The sequence below is a fragment of the Lycium barbarum genome, chromosome 3, assembly GCF_019175385.1.
Source record: "Lycium barbarum isolate Lr01 chromosome 3, ASM1917538v2, whole genome shotgun sequence".
In the NCBI taxonomy this organism is placed as follows: Eukaryota; Viridiplantae; Streptophyta; class Magnoliopsida; order Solanales; family Solanaceae; genus Lycium; species Lycium barbarum.
In genome coordinates, this window is record NC_083339.1 from 120,178,971 (window position 1) to 120,201,318 (window position 22,348).

The following is a 22,348-nucleotide window of genomic DNA, read 5'->3' on the forward strand; positions in this document are numbered from 1 at the left end:
CTTTCTTCGGGGGCTGCGTTTCATGCCACGCAGGTACACCCGGATGAGTAAAGGATATTGCTAGAAGATGCTTCAGCAGGATTGGCGAGCTCCACTTCCTTCCGGAGTGTTGCCGAGTCGGAGTTTGTGTGTTATGATTTCTGGATTGAAGTTAGAGACTTTGCAGACAGAGTCGTGGGTATAGTATGTCAGTCATGTAAGCGGCTTCATCAACCGATATGTCATTCTGTGCTATGTGATAAAGTCTATATGATTACAGATTCTGTTTGATTTGAGAACAACGAGAAACAATGTTTTTGGAAGCTTTACTATGTGCTTCATCTTTATCTGATTTAAAAGTCCAAAGGGATTATGTATGTAATAAGAGTCAGAGGGTTCGCTCGGCTCCGAATATGGGGTTGGGTGCCCATCACACCCTAGTAAGGTTAGGGTGTGACAGTCACGACCCAACCTAGCGTTTGCAGAATAATAAAGAACAGTAAATAAGAGACACAACAATTTTACGTGGAAACCGTCCGGCCACGACCTACACCTCTGTGGGATTTTTTCAAAACTCCACTACAATTCAAGTTACAAACTCTGTAACCTAGGAACTAACCTCTAATTCCTATCTCACTAGTCTCCCTAGACTAGTAAGCACCCTTCAAGTTATCCCAACTTGAAGTTGAATTTGACTAACTGTTTATACCTATGATTTATGCTTCTATGAAAGCGGATAAAGGTACAACTCGATAAATAACCTAATACATAAATCTAGACTCAAGAACTGTAAAACATAAACTTTGTAGAACAGTGTCTTCAATCTTCTTTGTAGTATTAGGGTCGCACTACTGTAATCAAAACTTCTCTCAACTATATATATATATATAGCATGTTGATGCGGAACAGGTCGGCCTACACAAACCCTATACGATAAAGCCCATATGGAGAGTTAGGGTTTGTGCTAGCTTAGGATTCTTGCGTGTCACATGGCTTCACTTTTCTTGTAGAAGTCTAGAGTATCTTGATAATCATGGCAGAGAATCCTGCGAATCTTGACCTCCAAGTCTTTACCATAAATCACAATCCTACACCGAGTAGGACTGTGAGTTGGAACATGTTCTTGTACCTAGTCCAAACACCAGTTCTTTATTTCTCTGAATCTTCTCACTGCCCGGGATGTAACATGTCTTCGTACATGTACTCTTGCTTCGTTTGCTTATTTTGTCAATTATCAAAACTTACATGCTACAGTTTGACACAGAATTAAATTTTTTATAATGAGCTAGAAAATAAATTATCCTAAAATCATAACATGATATTTTAATAACAACTGCTTATTAGCACAAAAAGCTACTACAATTCGTCAAATTACAATTATTTGCAAAGATCCATGAGTGTAAGAAAAAAAATGGTAGTAACTAGATGCAAATTTTCTTTTATAAAATACAAAAGTTTGGGGTAAGTTTTAAAAAAAAATTAAAAGCCAAAGGTTATATTTTGGACCAAAAACAGGCCTGAAGTAGATTTTGGGATTTGAAGATTTGGTTTTCAAAATCTCCTAATTTCTATTGCTAAATAGATATTTAAAAAACTGCTTCCAAAATCTAAGGCCGAACGGGAGCTAGTGGTGGCCGTTCAATTTAAGACAAATGGCAATGTCACTCTTAATGCATCATTTTGATATTAGCCTATCCTAAAGAGCCCCAACAATTCTTGGCGGAGTATATCAGTATCCTTATAGTGATTATCAATACTTTTTCAGGACATCACAATCAGTTTTACTAAATACAGCCTAAAGTTGGCTTAGTATCAACTGACATAGTGATCAAACTAGTAGCAGCAGAACTTGGTAATTGGCAAAACACTTGTTGCAGTGACTCTTGTGCTAAATTAAGTTATATCATGACCTATAAAATTGAGGATATATATTAAATCGGTGTAATTTAATATGATATGACATGTACTTACTATTTATTTCATGGTCATCAATTAATATTATCAAAATTTAACTACTGACAATTACTTTTGGGGAAATTAAATATTTAACCGCTTGGTCAAACATAAGTACAACTACTAAGCAATATTCATATAGTATCATTCATCACTAGTTATACATTATCTTTTGGGTGACGGATATTTAAGTTAATTTCTCCCTACTTACTTTATAACTGAATTGAACCACTTGCTCTTTATTGATTAACATCCAATTCTGGTTATAATTAAAGTGCTCAAATCACCTTCCAAGTGACTCAAGAGCATCTTGTCAATGACAGGGGCACTAAGCCAGTAAATAAGCTCTAAAACAAACCAATTACCTTTTCCCAGACGAAAAATAGAGGAAGAAGAAGAAGACAGAAAGAATGCCAACCTAATAATTAAGCTGAACTACCCCCACCAAGAATTGCATTGAAATTAATTTGTAAAGGACAGCAAACGTTATACTACTACTCTATCTTAAGAAAGAAAAAGAAGTGTCTCTTTTTACGTATTCTAAGGTAGACATATCAAACCCCTTGATAGAGACAATGAAGAGGGGTGGCAAGGGAGTGTGTCTCACAAGTAGCTGTTGGAATTATAAATCTCCAGAAAAAGAAGCAAATCTAGCTCCTAACATTTGAGTAGGGGTGTCCATTCGGTTTTTTGATTTGATTTGCATTATTCAATTCCGATTTCAAAAAACGGCATTCAATTCGAATTAAAATATATTTGGTTGGGTTCAATTTTTCGCTCTTCGGTTGGGCTTTTTCGAGTTGGGTTTTTTAGTTTTTCGACTATGTCATATAACATGATATGGATCTAATATAATTGAAAAGTAACATACTTGAATGACGAAAAAAGAATAACACTTTTAAAGAATGAGAAGTAGTAATCTGAAATCTCTTAACTTTTTTTTTTTTTTTTGTAATCACATGATTGAAATAATAAATTAATGGACACTACTGATAAGATAGTAATACATTCGATGCGGTTGTCAAATTAATCTCCTTATAAAGCATAACACAACAAATCAATAAGAATAAAAATTCATGTATAATATCGTTATTAAAGCAGAATGTCGTATTATTTGATGCTAGTTAATTTCTTTACCAACCATATACGCACCTAGATCAAATGTTTCATATAAAAATACTGTAGGCCTTCTCTTTAAGTAAAGAAAGCCAGCCGTATATATAATAATAATAATAATAATTCATCGTTTTTTGGCTTTCAGTTTTTACTTTTGAAAAACCATAATCAAACCAAAAAGCCAAAATCTTTAATCTTTAATCCGAGATCAAACCAAAAACTGAAAAACAAAATCAAATAACCAAAACAAATTCGGTTCATTTTGATTTTTCGGTTTAATCCAAATGGTGCAAACCCCTACATTATAGATACTCTTTTGCTAAGCCAAAATATGAAAACAAATGCTATTTTAAATAGGCCATAACTGAATGAAAAAACGGACCACAAGCAGTAAATTTTCAAAGGATATACCTACTAAAATCAATCAAAAATGGTGGGTCGAAACGGTATAAAGTTGGTAGGTAAATTGGCGAGAGAAACGAAAATATCGACCGTTCCGGTTGGTTCTTGAATTACGCAATTAGAAAAATGCATTATCAAGGTGTCGACGAGATGCTCTTCTACTACTAGACCATAAATTTTACGTGTTAGTCTAAGACTTTATTTTTTTTTATTTTTTTATACTCTTCAACCACATTTTTCGCAAAAATAATCTTACGGACTGGATCGTATTCTTTAAAAAAAAAAAACTAAATTACCGACCGCGTCGATCGATTTTTTATAATGAGTTGACCAAAGAATCGGCCAAGAAATCAACTACTTAGTCGATTTCTAGAATTATTTTTCTAAATAATAATGAGGTCGTGTTGGTTGGTTTGTCAAGAAAAAACCCGACAAAGGTCGGTTGATTATATAAAAAATTGATCGAACTCGGTTGGTTTCTACCACGGCTAAACCGTTTTTTGTTGAAGAGTGAAAAAGTCCCACATTCACTATAAGAAAATGTCAAAATTGTGACAGACAAATTCATCACAAATTCGTCACAAATCATCGATTGTGACGGATTTGTGACGGAATTACGGACGTCCCAGAACCCTTGGTCATAAAATCTTTGTGACGGATTTAAATTCCGTCACAAATATTTGTCACGAAATTGTCACAACCCAGTCCGTTACAATATAGAGCCTTGTATTTGGCTTAAATTCCGTCACAAAATTGAGACCCGATTTTTGACGACTTTCTCCGTCACAAAACAATGACGGAATAATTTCGGTGACAAATTTCTATATCTAGGACAACAATTGTAACTGAATATTTCAATACAAATAAATTGTGACAGAATCTTTGGTCACAAATTGTTTGCCATGCTGCTTTTATTGTGACATATTTAGTATAGATTATGACAAACTAAATAATAATTAAACAATACTTTTGAATTTGACAATATTATTCAATATATATAGTAAATTAGCTAAAAGCATAAAATATAACTAACCACCAAAATATGACAAACATAATATTAAATTTATAATACAAAAACTTTCCGTTAAAACACGCAAATACACCACTTCAATAAGCAAAAGTCTACAAAAATTTTAAACTTACAAAGCATCCAACTAACAAATGTCTGACAACGTTGGAAACAACACTTAGAATATCCAACTAACCAAAGTCTAAAATGTCAAACACTTAAGCATTTGGTGAGTCCCTGTTAGGGAGAGTAGGACTACCAAATGAGCGAGAAGATAAACCCATCACACTCATCATGTGAGACCATCGATCCTCCATAGACTTAAACCGATCCGAGACCTCCTTCTCTACGCGTTGTTGTACTTCCGCCTCTACACGCTCTTGAAGAATCCTCTCTTGATTTTCTTTCATTCGCAACATCTCTTCCTTAAGTTATTTGATGCGCTCTTGATCAGCAGCACGATCAGTCACTATATTGCATGATGCATGAAGTGGCAGAATTATAATCTTTATACATGGTCAAAGCTTGAGAGCCCAATCCATACACACGTTTTTTCTCTCCACCCACAACATCCAAGTATATGCTATTTACATCGAGTTCTTGAACTTCTTGTGAATCATCCGATGAGCTTATAGCAGCAGCCACCCTCGCCTCCATTTCATCATGAAAATACCCAAATAATTAGCTACCAAACACCAATCTTTCTACAAATAAGTACATATTACAAGAAAAATAACTACACCAGGAATATGTTGAAATACAATTTCACATGGAGGAGAAGAAGACTTGCATCATGGAGTCTATTCATATGGAAGATTTATGCTACCGGTTCATTGAGCCTACATGCATAAGAGCAGATATGAAAATTTTAAAAATTGAATACTATGAGAATCAGCTATGGTACAAAAATCATTGTTGGTTTGTGCTAGTTTGCAGGTAATGTGGGCGTTTAAACAAGGAGATATGTTCTCTATTTTACTTCTCGGTACAACCTATTATATTATGAATCAAGAGATTTTTTTTAGTTCTGATCTAATGAAGTAGGTGGTTAAACAATAATCCATAGAAAGGAGGAATTAGTTATAACAAAGAGCAGGGACGGCAAATGCAGAAGAAAGAGCAGGGAAGGCAAATGCAGAAGAACATTCAACAAATAAATGAATAGCTTAGTCATGTGGTCATGTCCCGGTGATGCATTGGCATACATCATTTCGTGCATACTTTGCATATATGTTAATCCTAACCAATATTGAATCATGATTTCACTTCTCCAGTGGGTGGGATATCCCATGATTTTTCTGTAATCATTCTTATTTGTAAAGTTTTAACCATAACCAACTTAAAGAATTATTCAAGTATCTTCATCCCCAATACTTAACTTAAAGAATTATTCAAGTATCTTTGTTCCCAATACTTATTGTGCTGTTAACTATTTCAGAAAGCTGCTATCAAGAAAATGGACATGAAAGCTACAAGGGAGTTTCTAGCTGAATTGAAGGTTTTGACAAATGTTCATCACCTGAACCTGGTAAAAACTTAACTTCCCTGCCACTGGAGGCATGTCTATTTTGATACTCTTCTCATTTGAGGATTGCTCTTGAGACTTTTTTTTAACTTATAAAGATAGAGAAAGAGGGAGAGTGTTGGGGGGGGGGGGGGGGGGGGGGGGGTTGTTCAATACTAAAGCAATATCATTTCAATGAACTAATTCAAAATAAATGACGTCTCAGCATGTACTTCAATGTTTGTTATGATCCTTGTAACCTGTACTTAGTGTACCCTAGTTGTTACAATCTGCCATCCATTTACAACTGAATAATTTGCTTGAAATGCACCTAGAGACTAGAGTGCTCAGATTACAGAAAAGAATTAAGGCTAAAAGGGAAGGGGTGCTGTGCTGCAAACTGCACTAAAGCTAAAACAACAATGGGTGCTTGAGGAATTAAAATCATAGATACAGATTATTAATTATATGATAAAGTTATCATGTGATGAGTGGGTGTTTTGTTTTGGTGTGGGGTATGACACTTCAAGAAGGATATGTGACCACTGTGACAAGATCAAAATCCACTTTCTTGATTGCTTCAACTAAGAGATTCCAGGGGATTCGTTACATCTGTTATTGGGGTTTTTTTTAGCAAATAGGAGATGGTTTGAAAAGTTCTAAAGGCATCAGGGGATTATAAGGTACAATATGGGCAAAAACTCATTCTATCGCTGGTGTGCTGAACCTGCTAAGATACAGGAAAATCTACACAAAGGCTGCTCTTTTCATGTGCAGATGATTCAGGGGAAATATTGGCAATTTGGCTATATTGGTTGCAAACAGATCGTGTAAACCAGTAACTAATCCCAAAACGGAAGATGAATCAGAACAGAGCAAAAAAGAAAACATCTCTGGTAAAAAAATTAAAGAACAGGAACAGAACAAAAGCACTCAATTTCTAAAATTTTAGTAGTCAGACATGGATTGTATGATTTTTTAAGCCAAAGAGTTGGGACCCAACCACTCAGCCTTGTCAATAAAGTCATAACAATCTTTTAACTTAAAATTTTTTAACTAGTATTCTCAAGAAATAATCTTTACTACATATAAAGTACCTTTTTTTCTTTCACCAGAAACAATTAGAACTACATAGCTCTCATTACTATTAACTGAAACACTTAACAGAAAGCCTTAAAAGGATATGGAAAAGTGATCAATTTTCATTCTGAACTTGTATATTAATCTCCATGTAAAACAATTTCTTTTCATTTTTTTTAGTTTAAAAATGGGATTGATGTATTTCTTATTCTCAAAACATCATTCAGATGTATTTCTTATTCTCAAAACATCATTCAGATGTATTTCTAACTAATAACACTAAAAATGAACACCCCTTGACATGAATAGAAAATCATTTGGACTCACACACACCCCTTCACATACTGGGGAGTTTCATGAATTAAGGCTACTCAGACTTTAACACATCCAAATTTCTTTGACTCATTTCATCGAACAATTGGGTGGCATAACTACCATTCTATTACCAAAAACATCTGCTAAGGTAGGTAAGCTAGACTAATTAACTATCTTAGTTTGCATTGTTCTCTTCATGCTCTAAACTTAGCAAATTCAAATAAACTAATGTACTCCAACAGATCCACCTGTATCAATAATGAAACAATTTTACTTTGAATATAAGAAAATGAAAAGCAAAATCAACTAAAAAAACTCTTTAGTCAAGTTTCAAGAATTCTAGTTATCCTAAACTCACTTGATTCTTGATTGAAGTAAGAAGCTCTATAAAATGCAAACCTTGAAGAAAGAACCCCTCTTTGCCTTCTCCTCTTGATCCTTGATTGAAAATGGAGGTTGTTGAAGTTTTCTGCAAAATAAGTTGCAATACACCATAAGACGATACGAGCTAGTAATATCTAGACATATATGCTTCAAAACTAAAGGCACAACTAGGATAATACTGCGAATATCACTCAAATGATCTGAGCTACATAAGATAGTGAAATAAGCACATCTATGATAATACTATGAAGTAAAACATGAACTTCGGGACCAAGCTTATACTGCGAACCCTTTTCTTTCGATAACAAAGAGTGATTTTTAGGACGTAACGATTGCAACCATAAATTGATCATGAACATCGGAAGTTCCTTTAGGAAAATCAACATAGCAACAAAAAATTCCTTTAGTAAAATCAAAGCTTTTCCCTTTAGCCCAAAATTTGTTCAAATCAGAAAGAAACTAATTAAAATTTTACCCGCTTCAAGTGAAGGACGCAATATTCTAGTTTGATGAAGACCCACCACAAAAAATTCAAAAATCGGTGCATGCAAAAGCTAGTAGGAGTTTTTTTAAACATAGATTGAAAGATCTAATAACAAGATCCAAAAATTATTCACTTTAGAATACTTACATAGGAAATCAGAGACAAATTTGGGCAAGAATTGAAGGACCCAATATGAAGAAGATCCAAAAGTTATTCAACTAAACCTCTTAGTGAAGATGACAACGGAGTCGAAGTGAACGGCTTGCTACTTTACTGAAATCACCGAGAAATTAACTGTGTCGAAGCTTAGAAGAGTCTAATTTTGGGGAATTAAAGCTACTTTGCTGAAATGTAATGGGGTCTAATTTTGGGGGAAGCAAAACTATTTTGCTGAAATGTAATGGGGTCAAATTTTGGTGGGAAACTAAAAAGTAGTGAAAATTTTTGGGGCCAAAATTAAAAAGTTGCCTAATTTTGTTGTTGTGAGGGAAACAAATCTATCACAAATTTATATATTTATTATTAATTGTCTTGTTATTATATTTGTAACGGAATATTCAATCCGTCACAATTTTTGTCACGGATTTGTGACAAATAATTGTCATTTTTTCTTAGCAGCCTTAATTTTGTGACGAAAATATGTCCGTCACAAAAATCATATTTAAAATTTATCACAAATCCGTTACCCTCAAAATTTTTATGGGAAAAAAAGTTTTTAATTTTTTTTTTTTATGTATGAAAGGTTGATCCATCACAATTCCGTCACAATTTTGTCACAATTTGTGATAGAACTGATCCGTCTCAAATATTCCGTCACAATTTTGACATTTTCTTGTAGTGATTGGTGTTTAATGAAATGGACGGTCTCTTTATATGGATTTGGACAATCCTCTCCTCATGAGCTAGTGGGGTTGAGTTAGGCCTAAGATCCATTTCTTTACATGGTATCAGAGATTTAGAGTAGGACTAATCTCACCCGATGTCGGGCCTCCAAATTAAATTGTCCACGCTCTAAATATCCAGCCCTGAGCTTGAGGTGGGTGTTGAAGAGTGAAAAAAAGTTTCACATCGGTGGTTAATCCTATAAGGACAATCCTCCCCTCATAAGCTAGCTTTTGGGGTTGAGTTAAGCCCAAGATCAATTTCTTTATAGTATTTTCTTAGTAGTGAAAATAAATGCACTAATCATACTCAAGATTTCAACCTAATTGGCTAATGAGTAATTAGCAGCGTAAATCACATTTTTGATGTTGAAGCTGATGTACAGACGCAACTTATTTATAAGGTCGACCCTTTGCCAAGCTCATAGAGTCAATACACAAGGCTCATAGATGGTGCCTCGAGTGTGCTAAATAGACACAAACATGCTTGTTACGTGCAAAGATAACACATTGAGATATATTCATAGCCAACAGGCCGGAAAGAGGTTATAGCCATCCATAGAGTTAGCTCGTGTGGAGACCTTTGACACACTTCTAGATAATGTAAGCTTAGTACTCGCAACATGATTATAGCCATCCATCGCCAACATGACTAGCAAGATTAATTAGTTCAAAATTATTGTGGCATGCACGACAAGGTAGTCACCGGATCCGGCTCCTTTTCATTACACCTCCCCTCCATTTTCTCAAGTGCACATTTAGATGAGTGACATGTGTTTTATTTAAATTTTAAAGGTTCAGATTATATCACACTAACAAGTATTTTAACCTTAATTAAGTGAATAAATTTTGAAAATTATCTCCTATTTTGGTAAGAAAAAATATTCCCCATAAATTTGGGCCATATCATTAAATTTATATTATATTCAATTATTAAAATTGTAGAACATGAACCTGACAACGGGTTGTTTGGCCTGATAAACATTAGTCTTCAAAAATATATTAGAATATGGTTTTCTTTTATTTCACACCCAAAAACAATTTAAAAAATATTCTAAATAACCAGATTTATTTTCTGTTTCAAAATGTTTTAGATAACCAGATTTCTCACTTTTTCTTTTTGCTTCAGAACACAGTAGTCGATTTATGTTTTATTTGACCCATACAAGAATCTCACAATTTTTTAGGGCTTTCGTGATGTTTTGAAAAAGTGTAACCCAAACCTTTTAGCTTAATGTTATACAGTTGTAACTTGTAATTAAAATATTAAAATTTATGATGAAATTAGTTGTTACCAAAATTTATAGGGAATATCTTTTTCTTATCAAAATTAGAGGATAATTTTTAAAATTTATTCACTTAACTATGATTAATTTACTTGTTAGTGTGATATAATCCGGACCTTTAAAACTTAAATAGGACACATATCACATATCACCAATGAAACTACATCACATAAAATCATAAATTGGAATGGAGGGAGTAAATTCTTCTAAAGGGAGAAACAGCCAATTAACATGAAGTTGACATATTTGTCCCTATGGTCATGACTCTAGCTCAACTTTCTTCTTGTGCTGTCAATTCATATAGACTCGTCTTAATTACTTTTTCTATTTTCCATCGAAGTTTCAACTTATTACTGTTTGTCGCCCTTGGATGTTTTAGATAAGTACAATAATGCCAATTAATGTGATATTGTTGAACTCGAATCAATGTTTCATTTATTAGTTTTCTTTCCAAAGGTCTAGGTAGAGAATTGGCCAAATTCATTTTTTACGTCACATAACTAATGGAAATAATTTATTTTTAAGCAGTTGCTTCATCACATTATATCTCAAAAATGAATGTGCCTATTTTGGCCATTGAAAGAATTATTTTTCGTTATAGCTTTTGTTGTTTGGCAAGCACAATGTACAGAATTATATCCTTCTTAGATGTGTGAATATAGTGCAATGTTGTAAGACAAAGTGAGGTTGAGACAAACTCTATCTTAACCCAATTCATATATATATATATCTTTATAGATGATGTAGTGTAGAATATACACGTAATGATTAGCATTGTATGAGTATGGATAGAGCCGCTCCCATAAAATTATGGCAAAATTTCTTGAGCACTCATGAATACGAGGCGCGCATGACCTATAGGCGCAAAACCGCGACAAGTGTATGAATGTATAATGTGTTAGATAAGACATTTATAAAAGAATTCTTGGTTCATATAGATGTTATAAACTTCATCAAGTTTCTTGTGTGCAATTCTTAGGATATATGTGCCTTCATTCGTTTCTTAAGAATCTTCTCCTAACGCAATTAGAACATGCTCACTTTGAGTTATGAGGCATAAGCAGTTCTTGCTCCTTATCTAAAGCCCAGAATTTCTAAATTAACATGGGTGCTCATCTGTCGTAATCTATATGATTTATTTACTAGTTACTGATCACATAATAGTGCTCAAGCAAAAAATGGGTTACCCAAATTAATCTCCATTCCAATTCCATATGCACGCTTTGATAAATGCATGCAAGGAAACATCTCCTAATTAGGTCTGCCCTCTTCCAAGATGTTGCTCTTGAATCGAACATAGTCACGTTGTTCTTAAGATTGATACTCCATATATACTCTCGCTATATATAATGCATTGCCAGAGATTGAGTCTTGACGATACTGGTTTGTTTTCTCATAGATGTCATCTGACACCTTTAAGGACAAATTAATTCCATCTCCAGTCTTCTTTGAAATGTCTGTCCATCAACCAACTCCATAGTACAGATATAGTAATCAATATTGAGATATACCTTCTAAAGAATTCTTCAGACCAGTGTTTTAAAAGGCGAGGGCATAAGGCGGGGCGTTTTACGTCTGCCTCAGTGAGGCGCGTAAGCCCCGAGGCACGGGGCGTAAGCCCCATGGGGTTTTAATTTTTAATATTTTATAAAATGATATAATTATAATAAATACTTTTAAATAGGTGAAATAGCGTAAAAAATTGAAGAAAATTATAAATAAGTGATATATATAAAGGGGACAAGGACATGACCTTCGATAGGAGGGTGTAGCGGCCGAGCATTAGAGTAGAGGGTTAGTAGGTTGCCACGCGGATTTCTTTTCCGTACTAGGAGGATTAGTATTTCTTTTACGTTTACTTATTTTTAGATCTCTAGTACTGATTGTTTTTTTCACTTCGTTTATCTTATTATCTTGCTGTTGTTATTGCCTATTATTATTGCTGCCTTTTCTTCTCTTCCTTGGACCGAGCGTCTATCAGAAACAACTTTCTACCATCACAAGGTAGAGGTAGGGTCTGTGCATACTCTACCCTTCCCAGACTCCCACCTGGTGGGATTATACTATGTTTGTTGTTGTTATTATTGTTCTTGTACACTATCTTCTGGCTTCTAAGAATCCATTATTGCTCCAACAATAACTAGTGGTAACATCTTTTTCTTGTCTTCATAAGTCATAACGGTCAACAAGACCTTGTTAAAATGACAGTGAAGATGTACCGAAGTGACAATTTACTACTTCTAATTACCTTTTCTATTTTATCTTCGTTTTATACTATTTCAACTCTACAGTTCTACTTTTCCCTTATTTTCCGAAATCTAATAGTTGTTGAGCTTTTATTGTTTTTAACATAGGCCGTATAAGAAATACTTGGTTGATTAAATCCGCACTACAGCCACATCCTTTGCAGTTTCCAGGTGGTTTGAAGGGAAGAAAATATGGATAGGAATTGGAAAATAATAATTAGTATGGTTTTGGGAAGACATCTTACTTCCGGCGAAAATGTTTTGCGATGAACGTATTATTACCTTCAAGTATTTTGCTATAAAAATGGTAACATGAGTATAATATAAGTCGACTAACCTTTTTGCCTAAACACATGCTAGAAAATGTACATTCTTGTTCGTAGTATTTACACACCATAGGTCACAGCAGGATAGCCCATAGGTGGAGAGATGTTGTAATAGTACAGTGACATAATGCATGTAATGCAAGGGTGAATTTGTGTGTAAATTTTGGGTCACGTGAACATATGGTCACTCGACTAATCTCGATATATTATGTGTATAACTTTAAAAATATATCTAATATTAACTAAGTGAATACATGAGCATAATAGGCTGAGTGGAACACTGGTCAAAGGTTATCTTTGTATTCTGAAGGTCACGGGTTCAATCCCCAGCTTGTAATGTAATGGACCAACGCATTGATAACTCGAACGATATCACGCTGATGAACCTCGTACACTACAATTAATTGGCCAGACTGAATTAACACTCTGGCAAAAAGGACCATCGCATGTGCTTAGGCAAAAAGGTTAAGTTCAAGACTTCAAGTACTCGGTTTAATATAGTAGCATGGTAGTATTATTGCTGGGAATATATATAATACATTATAGTTCCGACATTTCACCAGCGGGGGTGTAGCTCATATGGTAGAGCGCTCGCTTTGCATGCGAGAGGCACGGGGTTCGATTCCCCGCACCTCCATTGCCCATTCTTTTTTTACCTTTCAATAGCTGCGCCTGGTTTTTATACCTTTTGAATGAGAAATAAAACGGCCTCTCGCATGAAAAGAAAAAGGAAAGAACATTTGAGGAAGTTGAATAGAATAATGACGTCGATTAACAAAATTTTAGCTAGACAATAACAATGTAGAAGAACGTTAGGAGAGTTAATAACTTGGATGACCATCCAAATTTAGGTAATTTCCTACAAAAATCATTTTTTTTTCCATTTAGGATAATAAAGTCACTCAACTATCAATATTTTCCTCAAAAGGTAAAACACCTCAAAAGCTTCCTTCGCTCTAGTAAAGATGTTATGTCATTAAAGCCCCATCTTTTTTTATAATAGACATATTTAACTCATCAAATATGAGCTCGTTAAAAAACTACAAATGAATCAAACCATACTTTTCTATTAAGCCACTTGTTTTCAAATCTAAGATTTATTTTAATCTCGATTAATATATTATCTTTCAATTTAGCTGGCTTGTTTCTTTAATGTCATTTATCCTATTATATGTTGCTACTACTGCCTACTATTATTGTTATCTTGGCACTATCTCTTGAGCCGAGGGTCTATCGGAAACAACCTTCCTACCTCCCAAGGTAGGGGTAAGGTCTGCGTACACTCTACCCTTCCCAGACCCACCTTATGGGAATATACTGGGTATGTTTTAAAAAAAAAATTAAAATTCAAGTAATTTAATCTTTCTATTCAGGTTCTTTTAAATAGCATATTCTTTTTTTCAACATTAAAAAATATATTATTTCCACATTAAAATAGAGTTACACAGACAACACAAAGATTATATTCATATCGATTTAATTTTAAAAAATCTAATTGACTAGTATAATTAAAAAATAAAGTTTGTGTAAATTTTTCCTCTGTATTTTTAGTTATTTATCCTTAAATATGTAACGTGCAATTTTTGGTATTTCCATTTCCTTAAAATCTAGGCCGTTTTATTTCTCATTCAAAAGGTATATAATTTTCATTACTATAATACTTATTTTAAAATATTATATTATTACTCTTATTTTTTATTTTGAACTATTACATTGTTAGTCTTATATGAAATATAATGTATTCTTAATTTATTTCATGTTAAGATATGGATATTTCAACTTGTCACGTTAATATCTAGCAATATATTAAACTAAAGCCCTAAAGTAACTCACAGTCAAATTTTTATATTTTAATTTTTAAAACTAATCTATAGATTTAAAAATTCATCTTTTAATTTTAATTCATTTAGATTACATGCTAGTTTGTTCGTTTGCCACTTTTTAACCGAGTTATATTTGATTGAATATAAAATATGAATTTGATTAAATGAGTTTGATGAGATAAGTATGTCAATTATTAAAAAATATGAGACTGTAATGACATGACATGCTAACTAGCACAGAACGGGGCTTTTAGGTAATTTCATGGATAGTCATCCAAGTTTAAATAATAAAATCACTCAAGTATTACTATTTTCCTCAAAAAGTACGCTTTTGAGGTGTTTAGGTACCTTTTGAGAAAAATAGTGATAGTTGAGTGACTTTATTGTTCTAAATAAAATAAAAGAGATTTTTGTAGGAAATTATCTAAATTTAAATGACTTTATTATCTTAAATAAAATAAAAGTAATTTTGATAGGAAGTTCTCTAACTTGAATGACCATCCCACAAATAACAATGTAGAGGCATGGCTAATTAAAGGAAAGCAGAGCTTTAGAGCAACTGGACATGTAATTATATTCTCTTCACCCTGTGGTTTCTCAAAAAAGAAGAAAGCGTGTTGCTCAGAAATCATTGTTCAGGGAGAAATATTCCACGTGGCTAGCGGGGCATTCTTTGGGTTCTTCAATTGCATTAATAATTGGAAAGGATACGGTTAAACTGGGAATTCATCTCGAAGCATATATTTTCAAGCCATCCTTTGCATCTCTTCCAATCGAGAAAATAAAAAACAACACGTTGAAGAGCGGAAACCTCCGTGCTCATACTGCGGTACTTACTTTTACTGTCAACATGATGAGTACTTCTCATTGGCCAAGTGATGATGATGGTACATTTGCTCAATTATGTGATTGGATTCCTTACTTGTTTGTGAATCCATCAAATCCAATCTGCTCGGAATATTTTGGGTATTTCGAATATACGAAAGTCTCATAGCGACTGCAATAGGAAAAGAATCTGAACCATCACAACATCTAATTCCATCAGCTTGTGTGGTTACTAAAGTGAGACCTTCTAAATATTCCAAGGGATTATAGCTCATGGAATCAGCCAATGGTGGACACCTGATCTGCAGTGCAACTATAAGCGTTACCAATTTTGGTTGGATTTCGGTATGGTCCAAATTAATCTGTATTTGAATTGTGAAAACTAGCCCTCATAAGTTTTTAGATCGCTGGTTAACATTTAACTATGTGTGAAATATAATTTAGAAAGTTATTTTTAAGGTGGAAATAACATTTGAACAAAAATGCTCCTAATTAAAATGTTTTATACCGACACAATTCCAAAATCCTGTGTTGAAGTTCAAATTTGAACAAGTAAAAATAAGAACGAATCGACTTTTCGACGTTTTGGTCTTCATCCTCCTCCTTTTTCCTCAGCGTGAAGAAACTTTGAGCTTCAATTAACTGGCTACAAAAATATTTTTCCACTTAGAAGAAACTTTTTAGGTTTATTTAACGGAATCAAATTTGGAGTTATTTGAAATGAAAATAAATTTTTAGAAAAATACAACAAATATGATATCATCAATACTCCTCATCCGACATTTATAAGAACAAATGTTTACAAATATTTTCAATTTATCCTATGAAAGAAAATTAGAATTATTTGAACAAAGCCTACACTTCTAAGTATAAGAAAATAGCAAGATAAGAGATCATCTTTAACAAATCCAGTTGGTAAGAATTCATGTAAAATTTCCATACTGATCTTTAATTATTTTTCTTTCTCTTGAATTCGTATAAATTTTCCATACTAATCTTTTCTTTCTCTCGCTAATTATAATAGAATACTATTCTGAATTAATTTTGGTTGTAGAAAAAACTTCAGGACAATGTTCTGAAGTATTAGTTATAGAACTTCGAATTTTCAATTGTAGAAGAGTTAAGGGTCAAAAACACACCATAAGTATCACTTTTTTTCAGTTTCTTATCTCAACTACAAGTGTGAGAGTTTTCTACCTAAACTATCACCAACTAGTTAGTAAAACACACCCCAACTATCAGTTGTTCACTTTCGGGAACTGTCCTGAAACTTCAGTTGTATAACTGGTTAGAACGAAGGATAGTTGTCTGCCTTGGTTCACTTCTTTGGTTTCGTTGGGTGTCGTCTTCCATTTGGCATTCTGTTATTCATATATCTGTTCTGTTTCACGATTGCTTTGCCCGTACGGAATGTCTCTTCCAACAAAGTTACGCATCTGTCTGTGCTAGAAATGTCCTGAAACTTCAAATTTCAAGACATAATATCATAATGTTTCAATTGTAGAACTTCACATTCAGAAAGGATAATTTCATAAATCATAAATGGTGTCAAAGTCACGTAACTAAGTTTTCTAGCAGAAAAATCGCAAAACTTTTGCCATACTAACACGAGTGTTACCATTGCCGGAAAATCCAACTTTCCAATCAGTGATAATTTGTTTACTCTGCATCGATCTTAACCTTTTTAATTTATATTTTCATCTAATAAACACAGAATTTAAAGACCAAACCAACAAAATGATGCTAATAAATTCATAGATCAATCTACTTGTACATTTATCATATGTATTTTGAGAAAGATTTTCATTATTCATAATAGAAATATTCCATTACTGATTTAGCTAAATGAGTTTACCCCAACTGTTGGATAAAACAGTAGACAAGCTTATTAGCAGTGGGTATGAAAAATTTATTGTTAGAGAGTGTTTTCTGCCTTACACGACCCAAATCTAAATTAATTATGGCCCCAATAAATGTACTGGACATCAAGTGAAAAAAGAAAGTGCTTATTAACAATGATCTTAATGGAGTACTGTCTTAACGGAGCTTCATTTATTCCTCAAGAATCTCTCTTCGTTTTCCTTCAAAGTTAATTACCACTACTAATTAAAGCACTAGGTGCAAGTTTGACTTCAGAATAAGATACTCAAATAACCCTTTATCAACTATATTTAGATATATTAAATTTAATTTGGTGTTGACAAAGCAGGCTTTCTTCCTACTTAAAAAAGCCAGCCACTTGCGGGTATCTTTTCCTAGGTAAATACATGCTGGCAATTTTCCTGTGCAGAATATGATTAAAGTCAAAAGGCAGTAGTTGTCATGTTACCCTTCATTCTATTTATTTAATCAGATTGACCCGATATTCCTACTGATTAAAGTAATGCATTTTGAAATTATCTTTATGAATTCACAGATATACACATTCGTATTACTTTTGTTTCTGAGTTATTGCTAACTTGTGTCACGATATAAATTATACTTATAAGAGATTTAAGCCTTAGATTATAACTACTGCCTATTGTACGCCTGCATTCATAGAAAACAGTAAAACAATTATTCCACATAAAATATATTAAAGGGTGCATAAAATGTTTAATTTCTGAATTTTGACAACCATTAAAGAATGAAAATTTACTCGAAATGAACATACACGGCTGGACATTCTTAACCCTAGTGTCACCATTAAACATTGTAAAACATCTAATTTGTCTTAAACACCAACCTAGCTTTATATCTTTCAATGTTTAATGGTGACACTAGGTTAAGAATGTCCAGCAGGCAAGGGCACAACAGACCAAGTATTGTTTGCATGTAAGGCTTCAAACTCAACTCTTATAGCCACTTGCCGAGCAGGAATAGATGTTGCCTGATGGTAAGAATGTGGTTCTAGTGCAACATTATCAACAAGAGAAGTAAAACAGATGAAAGTAGAACTGGAGCCACTCAAAGATGGGGGAAGATCACAAACAAACTATTGAAGATGGGAAGGAAGTGAAAGAGATCTACTAGATTTCATAGGAGGAGGAAGTGGTGAGTTAGAAGGTACAGAGGAAGAAGGAGGAGGAGATGCAATAGTGGTGGGACCATGTGGGAGGTCAAAGAGGCAATCAGGTGAAGCAGGAGGAATGACAACATGTGGAGTAGGTTGGGTAAGGGATGAAGAAGCAAAAGCAAAAGTGTATTAATGAAAAATTACATCCCTAGAGATGAAGGTGAGTTTAATAGTCAAATTGTAAAGTTTGTACCCCTTCTTGGTGAGGGTATCCTATGAAAACACATGGATCAACCCTAGATTGGAATTTATCCCTATGACACTTAGGGACAGTAAAGAAACAGAGACAACCAAAGGTTCTGAAATAGGAATAAGATGGAACATGGCCATGGAGCAATTCAAATGGGGTCTTATTCTGAAGTATTTTAGAGGCAAACCTATTTATGAGATATGTGGCTGTAAGGACACAATCTCCCCAGAATTTAAGGGGTAACTTAAATTGAAAGAGCAGGGCCATAGAAGTCTCCAACAAATGTCCATGTTTCCTCTCAACAACACCATTTTGTTGTGGTGTGTAAGGACATGAAGCTTGGTGTACTATACCATGATCTAAGAAAAATTGACTGGAAGAGGTGCCAGACCCTAATTCAAGGGCATTGTCACTTCTGACAACTTGAATGGAAGCACCAAACTGAGTTTTGACCATGGCAATAAAAACTTGAATTAGAGGAAAGGCATTGCTTTTGGAACCCGTAGGGTGGGTCCAGGTTTCCCTAAAATAATCATCAACTATGGTTAAGAAATATTTGAAACCATTGTATGGTCCCCAGGTGTCCACATGGATGAGTTGAAAAAGATGTTTGGATTTGATAGATCTATCAGGAAAAACAAGACTAGTTTGCCTAGCCATGGGACAAATGGAACAAAGGAAATGTTGCTTGGAAGAAAATTGACATGGGATATGTGGAATATCTTTCATTATTACAAAGGGAATATGCCCCAATTTATTATGCCAAAGGATTTCCATTTTATTCATATCAGAGGTGTTACACCTCATAGTTTTGTACGTTGAGATTCGTTGGATGTTAGCTATCCTAATCGTGGACACCGGAGGTATCTTCAAGGTTATCTGAGATTATACATGCCTATATTATGGTTATAAGGGTTTAAGTTCATGTTTAATAAGTTATGGAAGGATTGGAGAACAAGCAAATCAAAGAAATTAAGTTTGCTGAAACTTTGGAAAAACTTGGCAGAATTTTGGACAGTGTTTTTTGTCCAACTTGAAACAGGTATATCTCCTTGAATATGAGGAGTTATGGAATGCATAACCTATATAAATTCAAATTCAAAGTGTCTTCTTTCCAATGCAACTGACAGAACGCAAATATGAGAAAGTGGGACATTTTCATAGAGCGTGAAAATGAAAAATTTTCTATTGTGAAAAGGTGACAGTGAGGAGGAGCCACTGGACTGATTTCACGGTCCGTGAAAGTGACCGTGGAATTGAGGCCTTTTTGATATAAATAAAAGGGGCCACGACTTGGAGCTCATTATTCACCAAAATCAGATCCCTAACACCTCTCAAAACTCTCTTAACCATCCCTAATCATCCATAAACATCCCAGAGCATATCAAGAGAAGTTCAAACCTTGAAACCCTAAGCTAGTTCATGGAAGAGGTGTGTTCTTGCTTCTAGTTGAATTGTGGTGGATAAGCTTTGGAGTAAATTGTCTGAAGTGAAGTTCTTCAAGTCATAAGGTATGATTCTCACTTTATTTCTTATTTTGGGTTGGTATGAAGGCTGAGCAAGTCTTAAATGTGAAATAGTTAAGGAAGGAAGGTTATAAGGTATTGGGTTGTAGTTGATGGCTATGGATGGAATTTGAAAGGAAGATTGGGATGGAGTTGAGTCTAGTTTGCATATAATCTCTTGTCTATGATATTGTTAGTGATGTTTGGGTGTTGTTTGAAGATTGGTGGAAGTAAGTAATGTCACGCCCCGAACCATGGCCTGGGCGAAACATGGCACTCGGTGCCATATTGCATGTGACCGAGCAAACCACATGGCTTGCTTGTCAACATGGGCATCAAAACAATATACTATATATATGATGCAATTTAAACGAGTCATGAAAATGTAATTTGCGGAATAAAGTCTTGAAATTATCTCATAGCATGAAATATTATGAAAACATAATAGTCTGCAAACATGAATGCACAATTGACTCTGTGAACTAACATCTGTCTATGAAACCTCTAAAACATGTCTGAATACTAACTACCAGGACATGGCCCTGGACTACCACAAACTGAATACTAATGCAGACTCCATGTTGAACCCCGAGAGAAGTGGGGCTCACCAATAAGCCGATAACTGAAGTGATCCTACTGCGCAGGTGTATGCTCCTGAAAACCGGTATCTGCACCGTGAAGTGCAGGCCCCGGGCAAAAGGGACGTTAGTACATCGTGAATAGTACTAGTATGTAAAACCTGCTGAAATGAAGAACATGGCACAACATAGGTATAGGGCATGAACTGAAACTGAATGTAACTTGAACATGAGCATGAAACGTGAATAAAGTCTGAAAACAGTAAATCAATGAAAATACATGTATGTAAAAACTGCTTGTAACGTAGGGAACGCTATAGTATAACCGACAACATGATCTGGTACTTGCGTCCTACCAGCAGAACACTCACACCTTGCCAGGGATATGCGATTTACGTGATAATAAGCATGTAAGGATCCAAACTGCATAATGAAGGTGTTGCCTCCTTGCTGACAACCCTTATCCTACGGTGGCAACGTAGTTTCAGGCTATCTGAGCCTTCTCGGTTAACTAAGCAATTCCCAAAAACATGAACATGATATAGTTGGCTAAGAAGCCCATGATTTTCGTGAAATAACTTGTAATCATGATTTCACGAAATAACTTGTAACATGGTTCCATGAAATAGCTTGTAAACATGGTTTTATGAAATAACTTGTAAACATGGTTTCATGAAATAAGTTGTCAAAGTCTTGCAAACATGTTCTTGATTCATGTGTAATAACAATAGTTCATAATTATGTATATAATTGACTTGAAAACATGCTTGTAACTTGCTATATAAAATCATAAAGTTTCATATAAACATAATGAGAACACATGAGGAAGAATTCATGATTCATGGATTAAGCTAGGGTTCCTAATAACCGTAATGGAAGATTAGGAATTCAACAACGAATATAGATACAAAATTCATGTACATAAATACATAAATACGGGCTACCAATATGTTGGGTTTAATGCCTTAGGATTTGAACTTCATGAATATCAAGAAACGGAGCATGGGGAAGAACGTAGAGATTCCCACATGTGGATGGAAGTTCTACATACCTTAATTGCTCCAAAACTTGAATTAAAGACTTGAATTTTGGAGAAGATTTCCTAAATCTTGATTCTTGAACCTTGAGATGGGTTTTCTTGATAACCCTAGATTAGGAACAATGATTTCTTGCTTAGATTATTAGAGTATATGTTAGAATTGAGTTGGAAAGGTTTACTCAAGTTAGAGAGGGATTAGAGACTTGAATTCAACCTAGAATCATGATAAAATTTACCTTGGAAGGTTCTTGAGGTTTGGGACTTGTTCTCTATGAATTTAGGGTGATTTTTCGTGAATGGGGTGTTGGGGAAATAAACCCCAAATCTTAAATATAACTTAAAACGCGTAAATCCTACTTTTAACCCGA

At 34.2% G+C, this 22,348-nt stretch overlaps 1 long non-coding RNA gene and 1 other non-coding gene across 2 annotated transcripts; one reads left to right on the forward strand and one right to left on the reverse strand.

Moving 5' to 3' along the window:
* Positions 1 to 4,493: 4,493 nt before the first annotated feature.
* On the reverse strand, positions 4,494 to 8,682 carry LOC132632075 (uncharacterized). Its single transcript, XR_009579240.1, has 3 exons — positions 8,374 to 8,682; positions 7,758 to 7,827; positions 4,494 to 5,110 (listed from the first exon to the last, which is right to left on the reverse strand). It is a non-coding gene; the product is annotated as an uncharacterized LOC132632075 (long non-coding RNA).
* A 4,847-nt stretch (positions 8,683 to 13,529) lies between these two features.
* TRNAA-UGC (transfer RNA alanine (anticodon UGC)) lies at positions 13,530 to 13,602 on the forward strand. The gene has a single exon. It is a non-coding gene; the product is annotated as a tRNA-Ala (tRNA).
* Positions 13,603 to 22,348: the final 8,746 nt, after the last annotated feature.